The sequence below is a fragment of the Pseudopipra pipra genome, chromosome Z, assembly GCF_036250125.1.
Source record: "Pseudopipra pipra isolate bDixPip1 chromosome Z, bDixPip1.hap1, whole genome shotgun sequence".
Lineage (NCBI taxonomy): Eukaryota > Metazoa > Chordata > Aves > Passeriformes > Pipridae > Pseudopipra > Pseudopipra pipra.
The window spans coordinates 38,140,784-38,162,492 of NC_087581.1; the positions used below are offsets into that span (position 1 = coordinate 38,140,784).

The following is a 21,709-nucleotide window of genomic DNA, read 5'->3' on the forward strand; positions in this document are numbered from 1 at the left end:
CATAGTATCTATATGTCATAGATAGCAAAATACATATAAAACCAGCATGCAAACACATAGAAAGCATGCGAAAGTGTACACTTCAAAGGCGTATGCTCTGGGTAGGCAACCAGTGTAAGCAATAACTGACTTCTGAATTTGTTAAACAAAATGAACCACAAGTGATAAATGGGGAGAAATCCACAATTTTACTTAATCACACTCAACAGTACTCAGAGTCTGTTACCATGACTCCATCTCTTTTAATTCTGACAGCCATGTTTTATTTATTATAGGCACTGACTGCAGATTTGAATGGAGGACTATTTCTGACTTTGGGAGATATAATGAGTTGCAACTGTTTCACTAAAATCATAGCCACTTGCATGGCAATTCTAATTCCAGGGAGAAGGCAGTACTTAAACCAGTGTGTGCATGCTTGTAAACAGCAAATCCAGTGCAAATTACACAGCAAAGTTTGCAGAGGGGCATAATTTTGTTCACAAGTAAATAAACAAACAACATTTGGTTCTCTCTGTGGCTACTAGAGTTATTATGAAAGTCCAAAACCAACAGTAATGCTTTTTATCATAAAATCATAAGGCAAGAAAAAGGATTTAGATAATAGTAAGGATCTTAATTGTATGTTTGTAAACTTACAGGCAAGCTTTTCTTTATTTACAGCTTTAAATACTATAGCTCATATAAAGCCCATATTCTCTTTTCCCTTGTCTCCTTCCATTCCTCTCCCGGTGACATACCATCAGATAATGCTGTGCTTGCCAGAAGGGCTGAAACACATAGCAAAGTTTTACAAAAGCCATCACTCCACACTGAATTTCAACACTTGGGTCATTTACTAGGATGATAATGTGTCAAAGTACCATGGCAGTACTCCAGCACTGTCCTCATACAGTCACAAGACTTCCAATAACAGAATTTCCTCCAACTTCTCCTTTAAGAAGGAACCTTAAAAAAGAGATAACAAAAAAGGTAATTTGGGTGAACAAAATAATGTATTGTAAATTTCATCTCATATACTAAAGTAATTTCTTTCTTTTAAAGATGTTTCTACAACTGTTTACCTATGGGAAACCTAACAGATCTTCTTCACCTTCTCCAGGCCACTCTATCAGTTCAAAAGAAGACAAAATTTGTCTGGCTTATGAAAAAAAAAAAAATCAAAAATTCCTTCATCTTGGCATTTTGTATAAATATTACCAGTCTCTGTCCTCTGTTAACCTGCATTTTAGGCTGAAAAAACCTTCAATTCCTTTGGAAACTTCAATAGAACCAGAAGTTGACCATCAACTGCTGAGTGCATGTTTGTTTTCCAAGTGTTTGTTGCATAGCATCTGGCTATTGACAATATGTTTCCTCTGTAATACTTTTCAACTACACAGATTTTCATAAATCAAGCTCTGAGACATTTGAGAGAGCAGCATGACTTACGATGAAAGAAAGCCTTTCTGAATGTGAGCAGACTATGAAAGGTAGAAAGCTGATGTTAGTTGATGTTAGATCTCAATGTTTAGTTTGATTCAAGCTGTCTTCCACAATTTAGGTGAAAACAGGTAATATTAGAGTGCCTGTGTTGGACACCAGCAGCTTAGCAATGATAAAGAAACATTTCATCTATCTGCATGATAAAAAAAAAAGAAGGTGAAAAGATAATTACATGAGGAAAAATAAGAGAGGAAAAGTCAGAAGTGGGAATAGAGGATTCATCTTCACAGTCAGATTAAATAATATCAGACCATGGTGGGAACTCTTTTATCCCATCAGGCATCAAAAGTGTCTTTTTCCATTAAGGTAGTGGATGGTAGATCTTATCAAAGATTTGGAGAGGACACAGGAGTCCCATATGTTTCTAGAAGGCTCACATGTGTATTCTCAAATAATATAAGATAGTCTCCAAGATCATCATCGCAAGTCCTATCAAAGAAAATTACTATTCATCACCTTAAGAGCAATGGCTACCCAGGCAAAGGTTGATGGCTGGTATCCAGAATAATATAGTGGTTTGCGTAGCTGCAAAATGCTCTTTCAGAGCTTCATCTCCTAGAATGACTGGAAGGTACCTTCATTTTCCTGCAGGTAAATGTCTGGAAACATATGGTTGGTGGGCATGAAAGCAAGATTCGGGCGCAAATTTCATAGTCTAAGGAAAATGGTACTTTGAGTTTGCAACTCAGTAAAGCACTTTGAAATTTTGGGCCATTTGGTAGGAATGCAGCTTGGTCAGCTAGATTCTTTTGTAAGGCTAATTGACTTTTTTTCCATTCAGATTCTGTCTTTCTTACAGTGGAGGGCAGGGGGAATAAAATTCTCCTGGATTTCTAACCTATAACAATGGCCTACATCCATGTTTTACTTCTATATCTACATAGATGACAGCGTTTTCTGGGAGTAACTGATAAACAAGACAGCTAAATATGATGTGTACTTGTGGTATTTTATGCTTCCCATGGCTGATGATAACCTGGAAACTGAGAAAGCCAGCCAACCTAGTCAAACAAGCAAAATTTTAGACAAAAGTAATAGAAATACTTTTCTCCACAACACTGAAATGCAAATGTCACAAGTCTGAGTTTTTTCACAGCATCCTAGATATTGCCTACTGCCATTTTTAACTGTGTGTGAAACTCCAAAACAGTCTGAGCCCACATCACTTTATGGTAATACTCAGTCCCATCCATCTCTAACTCTGAAACCTACCAATAGCTCACTGCTGCTCCTGGCTACTTGGTGCAAGGGAAGAACCAACTTCTCTCTGATTACTCCTGGTCTCGGATCCAGGCTCTGAGTGCAGCCTGGGAGGGGCAAATGGGCTGTGAGGGACAGATCTAGATCCAAGTTCTCATGTCATTTTCACAATTTTTTTGTAACTACCAACACACACAGAGATACACATACACCCCCAAAAAACCACAAGCATAAATACAGTGGCACAACTGCAAAGAGCATCTCCTAATTATCATCAGTCAGTATGGTAACACATGCTTTTGTTATTAGTATACTCAAAGCTATGACCTAACCACTGGGAAATTTGGGGTCTCCCTTCCTACAGGAAAGAAAACCACTTGAGCCAAGGAGGTCTGAATAGCTAATCTCAGGACAATGCTTTAAGCAAAACAATTCAGTTCTTCAAAATCATGATTTTTTCCCCCACCTCATGGCAACCTCTGACCTCATGTCTGGAGGTGACGGATGAGGTGAGACAGAGCCATGAGAGAAGACCTGAGGATAGTTGCAGTCATGCTTCAGCTAGCAGTCATTAACAGGCAAGTTTTACTCACAGGGAAATAAGAATTATTTCAAATCAAGAAAAATAAACACCAGAAGAATCAGTTATGCAGAATGGCTCACATAAAATATGAATGTGATCAAGGTTTGCAAGTCTGAAGGGAATCCAACCTTGTGAGCTTACTGCAGAAGAATGCAGGCCCCAGCCCCGAGGTCTTATAAAAGCGCTGAAAGGAAAGAGTAAAGTCCTTTCCAAACATAGAGAGAACATTGCATTAAGGATTGCAGCCCACAACTTTTCAGGCAGTCCTCCAGTACCAACATGCTCACTGATTGTTGCTATCTGCAGTGCTCTTTATTTGTCCACTATAGGCAGAAGACTGGAGAAGTGAAAAGTGTTCCCCGGCAAGTACTAAAGTGAGACTTCAGGATACGGAAAAGAAATCTCTCCTGGTGTTTGTTTTGGCAGGAATAGTTTCAGCAGACACTATTACAGTCCTGCCTGCTTGCAAAGCAAAACTACAGCTCACATATTATTAAAAACTCCAGGACTGATTGCTTTCCACCCAGCAGTGTTATTGGAGCTAACAGAACGCAAGCAAACCTGTTTGGTCAGCAAAGACTTTTTTCATTAAAAGATACAATAACATTTTCTTAGAATACAGCAAGTTGGTTGGCTAAAAGCAAGGGGGAAAACAGGGTCTCTCTAAATGACAGTGCTGGGCATCAAAGTTGAAGCCCCATATCTATCCTTTCCAGCATTGGAATTTCCAGCAGCTGCGCTACCTCATTGCCAGACCTTGCACAAGTGAGTAGGGAGCCCGGGAGAGGCAGATGATCCCGGTATACCATGCACTTCATGGTAAGGCTGCTCCAAAATGTTGCTGAACCACGGCCAGTTAATTCCCTGCACATCCAGGGGAGCTACAGGGGTTGAGAGTACCTTATACACTCTAACCCAGTTTTGTGCCTATTAGAATGAAATGGCAACAGAGGCCCATGTTTCTGCAGCTTCCTAGTGGCTGGAATCTCTGGTTATCCATCCTACTTCCAGTCCTAAGTAGCAGGTCGTGGATGCTGTTGTAGGCTATTCCAATGCAGGCCTGCCTAGTTCTTGGCAAATCTCTCTGGGATCTCACCCTGGACCTCTAAGCTTCCCCATGCTCTGATGGAGATGGGGCAGAGAAGTTTCTAGGACTGGAGGAAAGTGCCCTTTCCGTTTCGCACAAGCCACCTGCCCCATGCCTCCTCTCAGACACAAGTAGCTCTCTTAGGAGACAGTTTTCCCTCCAAGTCCTCCAGCATGCAGCGTCCTCTGCTCACAGACTAAGCTGCTGAGCTTAGGATCCAGAAATAGCCATTCCACATAAAGCATACAGCTCACTTACCAGCTCTTGTATATACGCTGCTACATTGCCTTTATTTCACATCAGTTAAAATATGCCTCACTGGCCGATTATCCTGGAGTATCATACAGGGTGTAGTGTTAGTGAAACAGTGACATAAAAGAATAATATTCATCACATGTGAATGAAAAAATCACAGTCTTTCTTGGTCAAACTTATCACAATGTTTATTTACCAATGTCAAATACTGAAGTGCTGCCTTTCTCCTGAAACATGTTCTTCACTCCATGGCCTTGAAGCCAGAGCGTTTTGTGTTATTTTACTTTTCGATAGTCTGTAGAGCTAAAGTGAGAGTAAATAATTGGTTTCCATTAGTTAGTATATCCTCAGAGAGATCAGCCTTTCTCTTATGAATGCAAAGGTCAAAATCAGAACCAGTGACCCAGAGTTTTTTTACACTTTAGGCCTATAACTGGTAAGAACTCAAAACATCCATCTCTCACTTGTGCAAATAAAAGCCACTTCTGGAAAATGTATTTACCCATGTCTGTTCCAAACAGTTTTCTATGCAGGGATCAGATTCAGCATTTTTTCAGACTGCATTACTGGACCATTACTTGCTTCCGAGATTTCTCCCTTTCTAGTGCACCAATAGCTGCCTCACTTTAGGAAATATTTTGCAGGTTTCACTGAAAGCCAAGATCCTCTTTGCACAGAAAGTCTGGGAGTAGCTGTATAAACCTGATAAAAACATCTCTGCACTCAGTGTATGCTGTGATTTACTGTCATTTTCTTGCCTATGAGAACTTCAAAAGACAAAGTAAGAAAAGGCTGACCGATATTAATCATTGAACAGAACCAAATCTTTTAAAAATCATACCACTACAAAACCATGAACTTTTTTGGCGAACTAGTGGAAAAGTTGCTGAAGAGTTATTTGCATTGATGGTTTAAACTCAGTACACCTCCCAGTCCTCTATTAATAAAAAAACCAAAACCCCAAGAAAACCAAACAGAACCCAGCAAGTCACGTGATCTCAAGTCCCTGAAGTCGAGGAACAGGGATGCAAAGACTTTTAGGCATGCTAGAAACAATTATACAAGCACTACTTCAGCCCAGTATTTCTTTTTTTCCAGTACAATTACAGAGTTTCCAAATGAATACAGCAACAAAAATATTTACATATATTAGGATTCACAGAAGTACAAATTTCCTGTACTACCTACCCACATTAAAAGTAAAACCAGACAATTTTTTTGCAGATGGCAAATGAACTGGTTTATGCTTGTACAAACCTGCTAAAATACATGTTGTAAATATTTATTTAAAAATATCAATAATTTTTATTTTTCATTGGCCCTTCCTACTCCCATCTGTTTATGCAAAAGCATTCCCTCTAAGAGAAGAAAATTTTTTTCTTTCCCACCAGTGTTCCTCTTGTAATACTTTATAATAAAAGACATGTCACCCATATGACCTCACTTCAAGCTACATAGAAGCATTTGGAAAGCTTTATGTCCTTAACTCTCCTGAGGTGCCTGGTTTGGCAAAGAGGGGCCCACGTGAGAAAAAGAATTCTTTTTACAAATTTAAAATTAAAATGGTTTTGTACTTTAGAGAGCTAAAAAAAGCAGAGCTGTTCATTTCCATATTTCTCACTTTAAAAAAAGCCTTAAATGGATCACGTATTTTACAAAGAAGTTGGTCTGATCATAAAGTGGCTGAACCTGTAATAATATTTAATAATACAATTAAAATAGCCAGGTTGGAAGAGTATAGAGCTTTCCTCGACTGAAAATTAAACAGGGACACATCCAAGAATTTTTATTTTCCACTTCTGCATATGCCAAAACAAATAATGATAGGACACTACTAATCCTTCTTGTTGAGCTGTCCCTGACTCTTGGAAGTGCCCCTATTCCAGTTCTCAACAAAAAAGACACAATTAACCTGTGCTTAATAACAACACCTTCCAGTATATGGCTCCCAGGATAGCCTATGCTGTTGTACAGTGGCACAGGGAATGAAACTACCAGAGGCACTTTCTGGGTAAATCACTGCACATCCTGACCCCAGCATGGGCTCTCCTTACACAGAGACCCTCCAAGATTAGCACATCAGAAAAACGACCAGGGCTAATCATGTCTACATCTCCTAGAGGGCCTCTTGAAGCTTTATTTCCTGACAGGGCTTCCCAGTATTTGGATTTCTCCTTGATACTACCTCAGCCCTGCAAAGTGCCACTCATCTACACTGCCCACCTATGTGAAGATCTAAATGAAATCACAATTCACAGGGAGGATGGCCACTGCTGTCACAGTGTAGATTTTTTGAGCCTTGTGCCATGATGGCACTACATATGCCCCCCATAAGGACAACTTTAGGAAAGTAGAAACCTGTACCAATTACAATAGGACTGAAAATGAAGAAATTAAATGAGAGGAGTTTATTATGGAAAGAAAATGTAGAAATTACAGCTGCAGATACCAATAAAGGAAGCTAGGAGGAGGGAAGAAGAATAGAGGTCAAATACCTCCATGTACCAAGCACATTCAAGATAAGGAAGTGAAATAATACCCAAGGCGATAAGAAGAGTATGTAAACATCATAGGAAAATCAAGTCTGCTGACTCTGGACTTCCAGAAAGTATTGGTGTAACCCGCAAATGATGTATGAGAGAAGCAACCATCAGGCATGATACTTCAGGAAACAGAGCTCAGCAAATGGAATATTCCATCTTCTAGGGCAGACCCTGATCTCCCTGCCAACCCAGAAGCTGCTCAGCAAAGCTCCCCTCACAAAGGCTCTCTGGTGGCTTTGCTGGAAAACACAAGGCTGCCGAGCCTCTGCATACATAGAGTTGTCATGTCAGGAGTGGAGTCCCTTGTGGACATCAGCAATAAAGTACTGAGCCTGCAGCAAATTGACTGAATGCTAATCCCCATTCTGGGGCACGTTCTCAGTGCTAGATGCTTTTAAGACCTCCAGTTCATTAAGAAGAAGATTTTTTTACTCAACTGGATTCTCCTTGTGCTCCAGAAGGCAGCATTTCATTGTCATGAGGACAGTTTTTGTGGGATGAAGAGAACAGGGAAAAGGTCTAGTGATGTACTGCCTGTATCAGGTAAAAAAGGACAGAGCAGGAGGAAGAACCTTCTCTCTGAAGCCTGAGTAGACACTGACAGTCACAGCACAAAGACAGTCATCTTGGGTGCTGTTGATATTGAGTCCAAATTAAGATGCTGCCTTACAGTACAGAAGTTGACACATCTGTCTGCATGACCATGGTTTCTCTAAAGTCCTTGGGAGATTTGCTGTGAGGGTCAAGAATTTACTGTGTCATTTCCAAATGCCCAGATTGCCTCTTCACTGTCAGGGAATGATTAATGTAGAATAACCATTACCCTTCCTAATGTTGTCCAGAGGTTAAAAATGAGGTAAAACACAAGCCAAGTAGAGTCATCAGCCACTGAACAATACAAAAGTTTGCATAAAATTTACTCCTTGGGGCTGTGGTGTCTCAAATAGTTCTGGGTTAAGCCACAGCAAACAGACATCCCTGAATCATCATTTTTCTTAATGGTTTCCCAAGTAGCTTTATTAAATCTCTTCTACAAAATGACATATATTGCACAAGTTTTTCCAAATCTTGATACCCTTATTTCAAAAAACAGAACCTATCATCTCTGCTGATAGAGCAAATTGAAAGCTGTGAACCTTCCTAAAAAGGAATTTCTGGTCCAATTTCTACTGTCAAAGATTTGTAGTATATTAACCATTGCCCAGCTATGCAAACATTCTCAAAAATAATGTCAAAAGCAAGATGTTCAAAAGTATTTAGTTTTCTCTGAAGTCAATGGCCAATCTTCTAATCCTACAATTATCATATATTCACTTCCCTATAATTTATTTAATCTTCTCATTTATGGATGAACAGGTTATGTGCAAAGACTCTTCACAAAACACACTGTATGTAATTTTGCAATTAACACCCCTCATCAGTATTAAATGGTCCAAACAGGCCAAATTGGATCCAAAATCTCTTTCACTAGAAACACAGTACTCCCAAGTCTGCATTTCAAACAGTGGAGCCACTTATACCTTTGCAGAGAAATAGCTAAATATTACCCATGATGGATGATCAGTCCAGAAGAAATACAAAAGCAGAGTTTTTCCTATGAACCATGTGTCATTTGTCTGTCATTCAGTATACTCCCTACTGTAACACACACAAAAATGTAAGAACTTATATTTTCAATTAAAAATATTAATTACACATAACTTTTGTGATAAGATATTAAATAATTCTAGCCTGTCTGGCATGATGAATGATTGAACTTCAAACAAAAAAATTGAATTTATGAATGCAATTATATAGTAAACTGAAGAACATAAATAGCCACTGAAAGTTGTTCCATTTAAAGAGAAATGAGCATGCTTAAAATGGTTGAGTTTGCAGGGCATGTATTACTCCAAAATAACTTTCAGAGTCATTACACACTATCTGCAAAATGGACAAAAGATGGGCAACAGCTTTAACATTTTGCAAAGTTTCACAAGTAAATTAACCAAAAAAAATGCAGAGCAGCACACAGAGGGAATGAAGGAGGGAAATATTAAAGCATACCAAATGGAAAGCTGGAATTTGAAGAAAGGCAGAGAAATCCAGAAAGGGAGAAAAAAAACCCCAGTTGTCCCAATGCTATCTGAGCCAAAAAAATCCATAAAGGCAGAAATCAGGATACTGAGCTGGAACGAGAAATTTCAGTAAAGACAAAACATCCAAAGCACTGTATGAAGATATGCCTCAAAAAAAGCACCAGCCCCACTATAAGAAAAAAAAACAGTAATGAGCTCAGAATGCTGAACAACCCAAAACCATGGGACCAAATGTAATAAAAAAATCTTCCCCACTATAGAAAATCCACAACCTATAAAGTGTCTTACACCAAAAAATGCTATAGATTTCATTAAAGAAGGCCTTTCTTCCCTAGGAATAACCAAACACAGGTTAAGTGTCTTGAACTAAAGTAGATGCATCACTCATGCAAGTCAAACAGCTGTTTAACATTGAGTTTTAATAGAAAAGAAGGCAGAACAAAGACCAAAGCATAGTAAAATTACTCAATTCACTTGTGTGAAACTGAAGAATAATTCATACCACAGTTTCCATATCTCTTAGATTATTTGCACGGGCAGAAGGAGAAAAACAAAATGCCAGCTGAAAAAGTTTATTCACAAAATAACAAAAAAATACCCACATGGACAGCTAAGAGCACATCAGAACTTTATGGCACCAACATTCCTGCAAAGCAAATTAGAATTTACTAACTTGATTTCTACACACAGAAAACCAAAATTCCTCCAGCTGATTGGCCTTTTCCTCTGGGGAAGAAATTAATTTCAATTAATACCAATTCATCTTAAAGGGTCTCATAGTTTAACTTGTTTTTTGGAATACAGAAGACGTCTCTGTGAAAAAAACTGTTTCTCTTTTATTTGAAATCTCCCCAAATGAAATGGAGATGCAGGCAACATGTAATTCCTGGGAAGATTCCACCAAAAAAGTACAGGAAGAACTTGAAAGTCATCACTCTCAGTAGCAAGAGGTGAAGCTGAGCAGCCTGAAGACTTGAAGATTTCAGGGAAGGAAAGGATGGATGAAAGAACGCAGCTGTCTCTACCATAAAGACTCTCAGTATAACATCATGCCTATGAAGATAGTCACCCTACTATGGGGAACAGGTCTTCGTAAGAAACCTCTCAGCCTTTTACTTATCAATTCATTGGCATGAGCAGCCTTATTACAGACTTTCTCTAGGCTGTAATACCAGAAAAATTTCTGGGAGAAAGCAGAAAAAGAAGGAGGGTAACCCCAGAGCTCAGGGAAGCAAAGGGTTTTATTTTAAACAAACCACATTTAGTAAAGTCAGATTTTCAAAAACAGATGCATAAAGACCATGTCTGAGAACTGAGATGTGTAGCCCAGTTTTTAAAAGAGTTAAGAGTCCTCTAGTAGGCATTAACACAAAAGCGGACATACTGGGTGTTCGGCCATTCAGAAATTTGATCAATGTTGGATATTCAACTAACCCTACAGGCTGGCAAATAGTTGGTATTCTGTTTAATGATACTGGCTGTCCTTTCTTGGTTTTGTATCACAATGCCAGAATAGGTAGGTTGGGTTAACTACACATGCACAAGTACACTGTGGAGCTTGCACCTGAATATGCCGTTTATGCTTGGAAATACTTTGTGAACAGCCAAGCAATAGGACAATGATGCCAGCTCAGGCAAAAACAACTCGTCTTCCTTCGCAGTATTCTGGTTTCTGCATTTGAACAAGGAAAAAAGGGGTATCGTGGACCTCTCACGGCAGATAAACTTATGATGATTGCAAATAACAGCAGTGTCAAGGCTGTTATCTCTTCATATATAGGTGGGACAAGAAGCAGAGAAAAGATCCTCCACTTTCAGACACCATGGCCAGATAGTATATCAGGGCAGTTGATCACACTGAACCTGACTGTGGAATTATCACTTTTGGCTAAATTACACACACTCAGTGGCATCCCTAGGCACAGGATGGGAATGAACAGCCCTCTTCTGCAACAGTCAAGCTCATATGAACAGCCTATTAGAAATGATCCCTGGGCCTTTTGATCTGCCAAGTTTTGTCCAGGAACAGCTTGGCTAGAACCCTAGTTGGAGTGGGCCAAATCCACAGCAAGGAAGGCTCTAAGACTCTCAACACAAGCAACCCCCCTCAGTAGCTGATGCTCCAGCTGAATTTCATAGCTTAGCTATAACTACAGTCATTCTAGGCTGCTCTTTGAGTAGGGCAATTTGGTAAGAGCAGGTATACATGGACACAAAAGCTCATATAGGCTGTAAAGGCAGCTTATGGCTCAGGAACAGTAAGCAAGTTCATTTGGAGTCAGACAGAACGGCAATTCTTGTCCACCTTCATCAGTAATAAGAGAAACCTCCAGACACTTCAGTTGCCTCTCTGTACTCTCTCCCTTTTGGCCTTATCCTTAAAAAGTCTTCTTAATACTTTTGAGAAAAAAATGTCTAGTGTTATAGGCAAGTCAAAGACTCTCCTGAAGGAAATCTGTCTTGATCATAATCTGTGGCACAAGATCATGCCGAACATATTATTCACATCAATCAAAGACATCATTAAAACTAGAAATAACAGCAGGGTCAACAAAGCGTTCTCATTTGCTGCTGATAAAAACTGTGTGTTACATGGTAGCGAAAAGGCATAACAGTGATTAAAAATAAAAAGGATTCAAACTTGTGCAAATGGGCTTTGATGACTGGAAAATCCCAGTTTCATACTGAAAAATGCTCCCTGCACTGAGTCCACAACCTAATATCCAGGGTAAATACTGTCTGAAGTATACGATCTTTTAGGATGCTCCATCTGCCCAAGACTACAAACAGTGCTCTCAGCTCTCTTCCTAATACTAATGACTGTTATGTAGACTGCCCTGAGCACACGCTGGCAACAGCACACCAGAGATATAGAGGTAGTTCTCCACTAATGACACAAGGATGTCTCATTTATTATTTGTTAATCAACTTGTAGGGAAAGATTTGGAATCCCACACAGTTTCCACAGCTCTCTATAGATATTCCTCAGGAGAATGAATAGTAGACATGGCACCATCTTTTCCTTCTCAGGGTCTGTGCCTCTATGATATGTGGTATACTTTTTTCGAAGTCAGGTAAGAGATTTGTTAGAGATAAAGGATAGATGTATCAAGCAGACTTGTAAAGATGATTCATGTGAATGCTTTCAAATGTCAATGCAAGTTGACAAAGAGAGAAATAACTCTCACAAATGCATTTCTTCTGCCTGAACTTTGTAAATAAGATTTTAGCCCTGTTCTGTGAGTACACACACCACACACAAACATGCTTAATACTGTCACTACAATCACTTCTATTCTATTTCAATATTTATCAGCATTTAAATTGTCATCTAATTCCAAACTACTTTGTTTTTATGATTGATATTGATAAAGCAGGCAGAAAAAATACTACAGGCTCTCCAGCAATCTGCTTGAGTTGGCAGAGCTTCCAGTACAGGAGAAACTCTTCTTGAGTCGTTGAGAAGATCTGTGACCCAGCCATTGCTGGAGATTCCAGTTTTTTAATTCCATGCTAAGGAAGGCTTTCAGACCTTTAAACACATTCTAAGAGTTGTCAAACATTTGTGCTGGAATACGCTTGCTCTGGACTACATGACCTCCTCCAGCAACATTAAAAACCTTAGTTTCCTCACACAGAGGGAGCCACTCTGACCCCTTTCAATCTAAGCCTAGGCCTCACAGCCCACACTTTTGTTCTTTAGTGTACAACCAGAAATGCAAACCTCTTCTGATATTGGAAGTTAAACCTCAGTAATCAATATGGAGTTAGAGGGAAGCAGGAGACCACTTCCAAAATAAACCAATCTTTATTGGCTCTTTGGATACTAAAAGTCAACTCTGGAGTAAGCTGCCCGACATTTCCAAAATCTGAAGCATGTCCTAGGTGTCCATTCAGTTGAGCCATGGTATTCACTGGTGATTGAGAAAATCACAATGCAAAGATTATATGAATTTAGACATAATCTCTTTTATCATACCCACCTCAATGAAGGGTCATCAAGTTGCAGGGAACAAAAGAAGCTTCAGATTATAATCATTACCATTGAAGCTAAACACCATGAGTCTAACTGCCTGCCTGAGAGGCCAGTTTGCACATGGCCACTACAGTGTGGCAATGCAGGAGTCTGGCCCTATGTATAACAACAACAGTAGCAACAACAACAGCAGCAGCAGCAACAACAACAAACCACCAAAAAAATGCTTCTTTTCTATCAAACAGATAAATGTTTTGGATATCAAAACTGATAAGACCTACAGAAACATCTTCAACCATAAGTACATTGTTCTGTGACATACTGCAGCCATATCCCATATCCACAAAAGCCTAAAGATTGCCTCAAAGAGAAGAGATTCAAAAATGATGAGGTGAACAAAGGCAATGGTTGCTTAGCTGAGTACCCCTTGCCCATAAGCTACCCTCTCCTGCATGTTGGAGATGATGGTGGGGCAGCACTGAAAGGTAAAAAGGACCTATCTCCTATTTGTGACATGTATTCCTTATATTAAAAAATCTTGTCTCCTTTGAAAGCCTGGGGGAAGATGACCTCTCATTGATCCACTCAGTTGCCCACTATTAAGTGGCTTTTCTCCAGCTGCAGCTTTTGCCTTGCTCTTTATCTCCTCTCGCAGGGCCTTTCTACTTACAAGAACCCAGTCTCCAGGTTTGGTTGGATTATTGACAAATTATCCACCACACTGGGAGGAGTTGATGAATGAATAGGATCATATCACTCAGATGTATAAGATCCTATGAGTGAAGAAACAGTACTCAAAATCTGTATCTTAAATTGTCCTTAAACTGGCTTGCATTCTTAACTGACTTTAGCATTTATACACACACACAACAGACAGAATGCACCACGGTAAGGACTTTAGCAGTAAATGACTACATTCATAACTCGATAGGTCTTTGCTCTGCTTGATCTAATAAAATAATCAGATTTGGATATTTGCCTGTGCAGAATCCAGAGACAAATGCTTTACCGTCATCTCTGTTACCAAGGCACAGCTGTCAGGGATTCAGCTTCTGAATAACATCATCTAGAAGAATGAATCTATACGCCCACTGTTGGCATAAGCACCCCATTTAACCTTTCCTGTGCAGAATGTAGCATTTTATATAGCAATGATTTCAGTGAACAACTGGGCTATGGGTTAGCATAGATATGCATTTACTCATCTTTTAGACTTTTCCGCATTGGGCTAGAAAGTCACAAATGCCTATGTCATTAATGTTTTTGACTCTGACAAAGCCAAGATACTATGGCATTTTTCTTATTTCTATCAATATAAAACATTTCCTTAGAACTGCAAAGGGACATGGCACATTACAGTCCTAGAAAAAAACCTGTTCCCTGCTCTGGGAGAACTAGAAATTGAAGTCATGCACGAAACATTTTGACCAGTATTGGACAACTTCTCAGAGCACTCCAGAAACTCTGTTTATGAGTTCTCTGATTACTTCTTTAAACATCTTCTCAGGCAGCAGCAAAACTTAATTCAAGACTCAGAGACCACGTTCATCTCTACAGCAAAGTCTTCCTATATCGATGGCTTTCAGTCATCAGAACAAAGTCACACATCCTCTGGTCATGAAATAGAAGTTTCAGGATCATGTGAGTATATGCTATCCAACTACACTGGAGCACCCATCTCAGTCTTATGTATTTTAGATTTTAAGATTCTTCTCCTCAGTTCTACCCTTCTGGTACAAGAAGACTAACCTATAAGATGGAAGACAAACAATTGGGCTACTTCTTTCCTATTTATTTTCAGAATCTAAGTTTTTGCTTTTGACTTAGAGGATGGATTCTTCAGACTATGAAATGCCTGCCAAATTTAACATGAATGGCATTTAGCTGGCAAAGAGTGCATTACTGCCGAATGCCTAACACACTGGGCATATTGTATTTATACCATCTGGGAGAGTAAACAGTGACAGGAAATAACCACAAACAGGTGTTAATGTTAGCCCCTTAAGGGTCATTAATGAAGTACGGCAACTGACAGCATTGAAAGAGCCCACACACAAGTCCTGACAACTGGAGAAAGTGGGATTCCAGGGACTGTAAGAGTGTATTAATTTGTCACACATGAAAAATCTGTTCTTGATTGCATCTCCTCTACATGACCTCCTTTATCCTCTTGCCATACCACATCCTTCAGCTGAGCTCCTGTTGAATAGTCCTTCCTTTTTCCCTTTTAGACACCAAGCTCTATCCTTACCCCAGCCAGCCAAGACAAACACAATCCTGAAACACTGATCTTTCTCAGAAGCCTATCATCCTCTGAAGACAACTACATGCTTTCATGCATTCTTCAGAAAAGAAATACTGTCTCAATTCCCCTTTAGACATTCTCAGAGACATTTCCACCTTCACTAAAATAAAAGGACTCTGGCTTCTACAAACTGTGACCCAAATCGCACATCAGTATTTCCCCAGTGCATCTCCAAGGCTAATTCCCCTGTCCCAGAAGAGACCTGAAAAAGGATGTGTGACAGTAACACCACCTGCCTTTACAACAGTATCACACAAATCCAGAGTAGAGAAGGTCCAGACTACCACAGGGGAATGCAATGGGTACTGTGAGACAGTCTCATAGGTGAATTGAGCCTGATTAACATAACTAGTCAAATTCTTCTGAAAACTTCAAAGCAGAATATATGGAGTATTGTCCTTCATCTTCACAGAAGCTTACTAGATTTCCAAAGCAAATGTTAATACTTAGGCAAAGTCATCAAAAAAAAAAAAATTAACATTTTATAATAAACTATGAAGCAAAACAGACTAATCTCCAGCCAGTTCCCTACTCTCTGTCCCATCCTATGCAAAAAGATGAACTTTCCCAAAATGATGCTGTTTTCAGACAAACGTTACCTGGCTAATATGAAGTGTTAATGCTGCCTCAAGGGAACGTGAGAGACAGAAAAGACACACAAGGAAGGAGAGGCCAATGGAGCCTTTCCCTTTAGACAGTGGACACTAAACCATCAGTTTCACATTGCAAAACTTCAGACTCTCTCTAATTCAGGCCACTAGTGTCACAAAGAATACTGGTGGGCATGTGAATTTAGCCATTCACTAATAACAAAGCCTAACTGCTGAATAGATTAAATGTTTCCAAAGATACTCTCATTGATTCTGGCTAGCGTTTAGGAATGGGAAAGAACAATATTTTAAAGGCCAGAATATAGTTTCCTTTCTTTACATCTTTGTTAAAAGACTACATGAAACACAGTCATAGATACACTTACCAATTCAAGAGGTGACCATAAAATTAAGAAATGTAACAACTGCTAACAGAGAATTACTGTCACTGTTTAACTCTGCACAGCTGTGTACAATACTCCCCACCTGCAATCCTGGGGCTTTCCACCAGTATGTGTCAGAGCCCTGCAGGATCAGAGATGCAGCCATGCCAAATTCCATTTTGAAAGAAAAGAAAGTAAAAACAGCTGGAATGTATTTGGGCTTATTCAGGGGAGTCAATGGAGTTGTGTCTGCAAAGACCGTACCCCCAGGAACCGGCCAGTGCCAAATACCTTGTTGTCACTTGAACTGAAACAGATGCACGCTTTTTTGCACCAGTCATTTTCTAAACTTAGGTACTTACAAAAATTAGGTCCTCACCTTTCTGTAAAATTGCAGTTCACCTTTCAGTTCTCCATGAATTATAACCAGAGAGGAAAGGAAACAAAATGGAATTTAAAGGATATTGGATAAACATTTAAAGGGAGAAACCTGCTCAAATTTCACTGTTCCTTTAGCTCTGATACTTCCTTTACTTCCACTTCAAACAGGATGATAATTATATTGTATCACTACTTCGGTTTTCTTCAGTTATCTTACAACCTCTTCTTTATCTCTCAAGCTACATTAAACTAAGGAAAAACAAACACCCTGCAGTATAAAACTTCAGATAGAAGCTAAGAATACTAAGGTTGCTGAAACTTGGCCCCTTTGTGCATATGCTATTCTGCTGTTTTAAAGTACATGTGCGCATTCTGTTTTTCCAAACAGCCTCTGCAAAATTCTGGGAAGAGGACAGAGAGTTTGGGAATGTAGGAAAGCTATCCAACAAATAAAGCTGCTCTCTTCAGAAAATAAGGCAAGAGGAAGAATCACAAATCTGTAGTGCTTAACTTTGGAGTGTTACATTTCTTTTAATGTTATTAACTTCACTCTTTTGCTGCAAAAATAGAATACCAGACCATATAGATTCTAATTCTGGGCTAAAACGGCAATTCATTATGCACGTGAATTGTTAACCTTAAACTAGATAAACCAGTGGAAGAAAATACGAAACATATTTTGCCTGTGTATTTCAAGGTTGTTTTCTGGCCATGAAGAAAGGTAGAGATTGGAAATCCCACATTCAACTCTCAAGTTCTGGCAGAAACCATTTTCTACCTGGGGAAATGGTCCTTCAACAAGCTCTTTATGCTCCTTTGAACAATAGTGGTGAGAGCTTTCCTGCCCCAGTTTACTACCTGTTCTAGTATCTAATCTGGAAGAGGCCCTCCACATACCCAGTGAGAGCAAGTACTGAACAGTGCTCATCTTGGAAGTAAGCACAGTCTGCCATTTTGTGGGCCTGGTACTGGTATACAGGGCAGCTGAAAAGAAGTGACAGAGGATGCAGCACCCTCATTGCAAGTTGAAATCTCTAGGCTAAATTTAGCCCTGGGCTCTGAAAAAGGTTTTATTGAGTAAGTACAAATCAAGGGTTTTTGAAAGTGATGATTTATCTGACAAGGTAAAAAGAACTTGATTCTTGCGAACTTGCAGCTGATAAGTCAGCAATTCAGGTAAAGGCAGCATAATTCTCCACATTGTGTGCCCTGGCAGCCAGGAGGGCCAACTGCGTCCTGGGAGGCATCACCAGCCAGTCGAGGGAGGGGATTGTCCCGCTCTACTTGGCACTGGTGCGGCCTCGCCTTGAATATTGTGTGCAGTTTTGGGCACTGCAATATAGGAAAGATATTAAGCCATTAGAGAGTGTCCAAAGGAGGGCAATGAAGATGAGAAGCAGCTGAGGTCACTTGGTCTGTTCAGCCTGGAGAAGAGGAGACTGCAGGGACACCTCATTGCAGTCTACAAGTTCCTTGTGAGGGGAAGAGGCGGGGCAGACACTGATCTCTGTGGTGACCAGTGACAGGACCCAAGGGAATGGCTGAAGTTGTGTCAGGGGAGGCTTACATTGGATAGTAGAAAAAGGATCCACACCCAGGGGGTGGTTGGGTACTGGGACAAGCTCCCCAGGGAAGTGGTCACAGCACCAAGCGTGACAGAGTTGAAGATGTGTTTGGATGATACCCTCAGGCACATGGTGTGACCTTTTAGGATGGCCCTGTGCAGGGCTAAGGGTTGGACTTGATGATCCTCATGGGTCCCTTCCAACTCAGCATATTCTGTGACTCTGTGAATAACTAAAACAGCAGTAAATTTTAAAGGAGTAAGAGTAATTTTAGTAGGGTGGTACAGAATGGTATAAACAGAATTCATTGGCAATCACCTCAGAAAAGCCAGGAGTTTATGGGCATCAGAATCAAAATATTCTCTTATTCTCAGAGAGTTACACTGTCATGGCAGAATTTAGGTAAGAGCATGTGGTGGCATATGTAGAGGAATTTGACCCAGTATCAACTGTGTTGTTTCTGCACAGTCAGGAAGTAGAGAACAGAGAACAGCAATGACTATCACACACAACCTTGGCGAGCAAGAGGTGTTACCCTGGCTTCTGCACTTGGCTTCCCTGCATGCAGAACCTCACACTGAAGGAAGCCTTTCCAGACTGCAGAGTCCCCAGCTGTCATCTAAAACCCTCAGGTCACGTCATTTCATACACTGAGTGACAAAAGACATGACAAGGACAGACAGACCTCTCCAGTCCTGCACTGTGTCGAAGAACACTAACTTCACTTATAAACAACAATAATATGACATAAGCATGGTGGAAAAAAAACAAAAACTGATCTGGATACATGGAATTGCAATTAGAAAAGAACCCTTATTTTTCAGAGAGACTGAGTGCATGGAGAAGTAAAGTATTTTGTTTAAATTCTGTCCTTAGTTACAATGCCACCTGGACAAAAATTTAGCTAAATTAAACAGTCTTAAGACATTTCTATATTCTGCTGCAGTACATCCAGAATACACCAACAGCACCACTCTGTGGATTAACAGTGAATGTTCTGTAAACTCACAAGTTGGCTTCCCAAGCCTCAGACCAATCACACTAAAGAAAAATACAAATACATTTTTAAATATATTCTTAAATTAGACTAAATTACTGTATCAGTGGTATAAACCTGGCACCACTAGAATTTAATGAAGTACCTTACCTTTACAGGAGTATAATTGAGAATATAAATTGCTTGCTTAGTTCACGTATGTGGCATGCCTTCTAGTCGTTCACATAACTTAGTATCAGTGAGAGAGGTTGCATGTGCTGAATTCATAACAGATGCTATACACTGCACCAAAATGAGAACTTGACTCTCTGAATCATATCCTAGATTTACACTTGTAGCTCTCATTAGTGGTAGCTGCAGCACAATCCACGAGATTGTAGATCAAAGTACTATAATTTAAATACTTTAGCTAATCTTCAACTTAATTTCTTGAGTCTGCAAAAATGGCCTAGGAGCTTTGCTTCCTGCTCTGGGAAGAAATCAGGGCTGAGGCCAGGAGAAGAAACTGCAACATGAGCAACTACAAAATTTTCCATGCAGACTGACTGTCCCCCACATTGGACACTTCAGCTTGACAGTCAGCTGTCAACTCAATATTGAGTTGAGCTGTAGATGTCAGCCAGTAACCCCTGATGGAGCTCAGTGGGATATAAGAAATATTTCCTACTTTGCCATCTCCAGCTACCGCAGCTTCAAGTGGTGAGTCCACACACCAAGTGGTGGTGTGGCAGATCACTGCAGGACTGCATGCTGGCCTTCTGTAGTCCTTGTGAATCCCATGGAGCCTTTCACACATAAAAAAAGGGGGTGGTTACAGGCATTACAAGGCCGTGCTTTTGCACATAAATCTTACCACTTGTGCCATGCAAAACTCAAGTTCGTAGCATCATAGAATATCCTGAGTTGGAAGGGACTCACAAGGATCATCGAGTCCAACTCCTGGCCCTACACAGGACAGTCACAAGAGTCACACCATGTGCCCAAAAGCATTGTCCAAATGCTTCTTGTACTCCATCAGGCTTAGTGCTGTGACCACTTCCCTGGGGAGTTACCAGCCATGCTCTGGGTGTAGAACCTTTTTCTACTATCCAGTCTAAATCTCCTCTGACGCAGCTTCATGCTATTCCCTTAGGACGTGTTGCTGGTCACCAGAGCAGTTCAAGTCCTTTGAGAAACCAGGGCAAAAATAAGGGTTCTTGAGGATCTCAAAATTCCTGTTATCAAGTGCAAGGCATAGTCATATCATTTGAGGAGCAGTTACCTTCTGGGGTCCCAAAATCATAGATAAAAATGACAGGAAGGAAAAGCCGTTGTACCACTAGGTTATATGTGGCATATTAGTTTCTGTCTGTAAATCTGAAGGAAATAAGAAAACAAACAAACAAACAAACAAACAAACAAACCACCCCAAACCATGTTTGAGTCTAGTTTTGGTTTGGATTAGAGTGGCCACCTCTATTTCAGCTTGTCTCTGCTCCTCCAATACAAAAGCATCCAACACATAAGCATCTCTCCTGCTGTTATGTATCTGAAAGCTTGGGCATTATATTAGAGACAATATGCCTTTCTTCGAGTGGATGCACAGAACATGAATAACTCTCATCAAGGTTAGCATTTTTATCAGTCAAGCAGATAATTCTGCTACCTGGTCTGTTTACTATTTTCCAAAGTGTAAATACAAGGCTCAACTTACAGGAAAACCTGAAGGCAGCATCTTTTACACTAGAATAGAGCGGACTTCTTTCTGCTCCAAGATGCACTACAGTGCAAAGGCGGTGCACGGCCCCCACCACTGCCAAAGGAGCAGTTTGAGAGCACACGCCTTTTTTAGAGGCCAGGCCAAACTCGGTCACCGATTCTTAGCCGGTACTTTGTTGAAATTGTTAATAACTATTCTCTCGGCTGCGCCTTTCCCCAACACAAGCGAGATTCCCAAGCTGGCTCTGCCACCCGCTGCTCCGGGTGGAGAGGGAGGGAAGGCTGCAACGGCCGCATGCCCCTGCTCTCCCCCTTCGCGCCCTCCGCAGGGTGGTAGGTGCTTGGCAGCTACTCAGCACGGCCTCAGCTCCCCCCTTCACGTCAACGCAGTCTACATGCCTGTCGGGAGGGTCCGTGGGCGCCCATGCAAGGACAGCTCTCACCCTCCTCGCGGCTCGCCCGTCGCCATTCTAAGGCCCTTGAGGTGCTGAGAAAAGCCGCCGCCGCCGCGCCCTCGCCCTCACAGGGAGAGCGGAAGCGTCACCGGCTGTGACGGCCGGCTTTTTGTTCCCGCGTTGTGTCA

General features: G+C 40.5%; 1 long non-coding RNA gene across 1 annotated transcript; it reads right to left on the reverse strand.

Annotated features, from left to right (window-relative positions):
* Positions 1-813: 813 nt before the first annotated feature.
* Positions 814-21,654, reverse strand: LOC135406611 (uncharacterized). The gene is made up of 2 exons (XR_010426372.1): positions 21,570-21,654; positions 814-948 (listed from the first exon to the last, which is right to left on the reverse strand). It is a non-coding gene; the product is annotated as an uncharacterized LOC135406611 (long non-coding RNA).
* Positions 21,655-21,709: the final 55 nt, after the last annotated feature.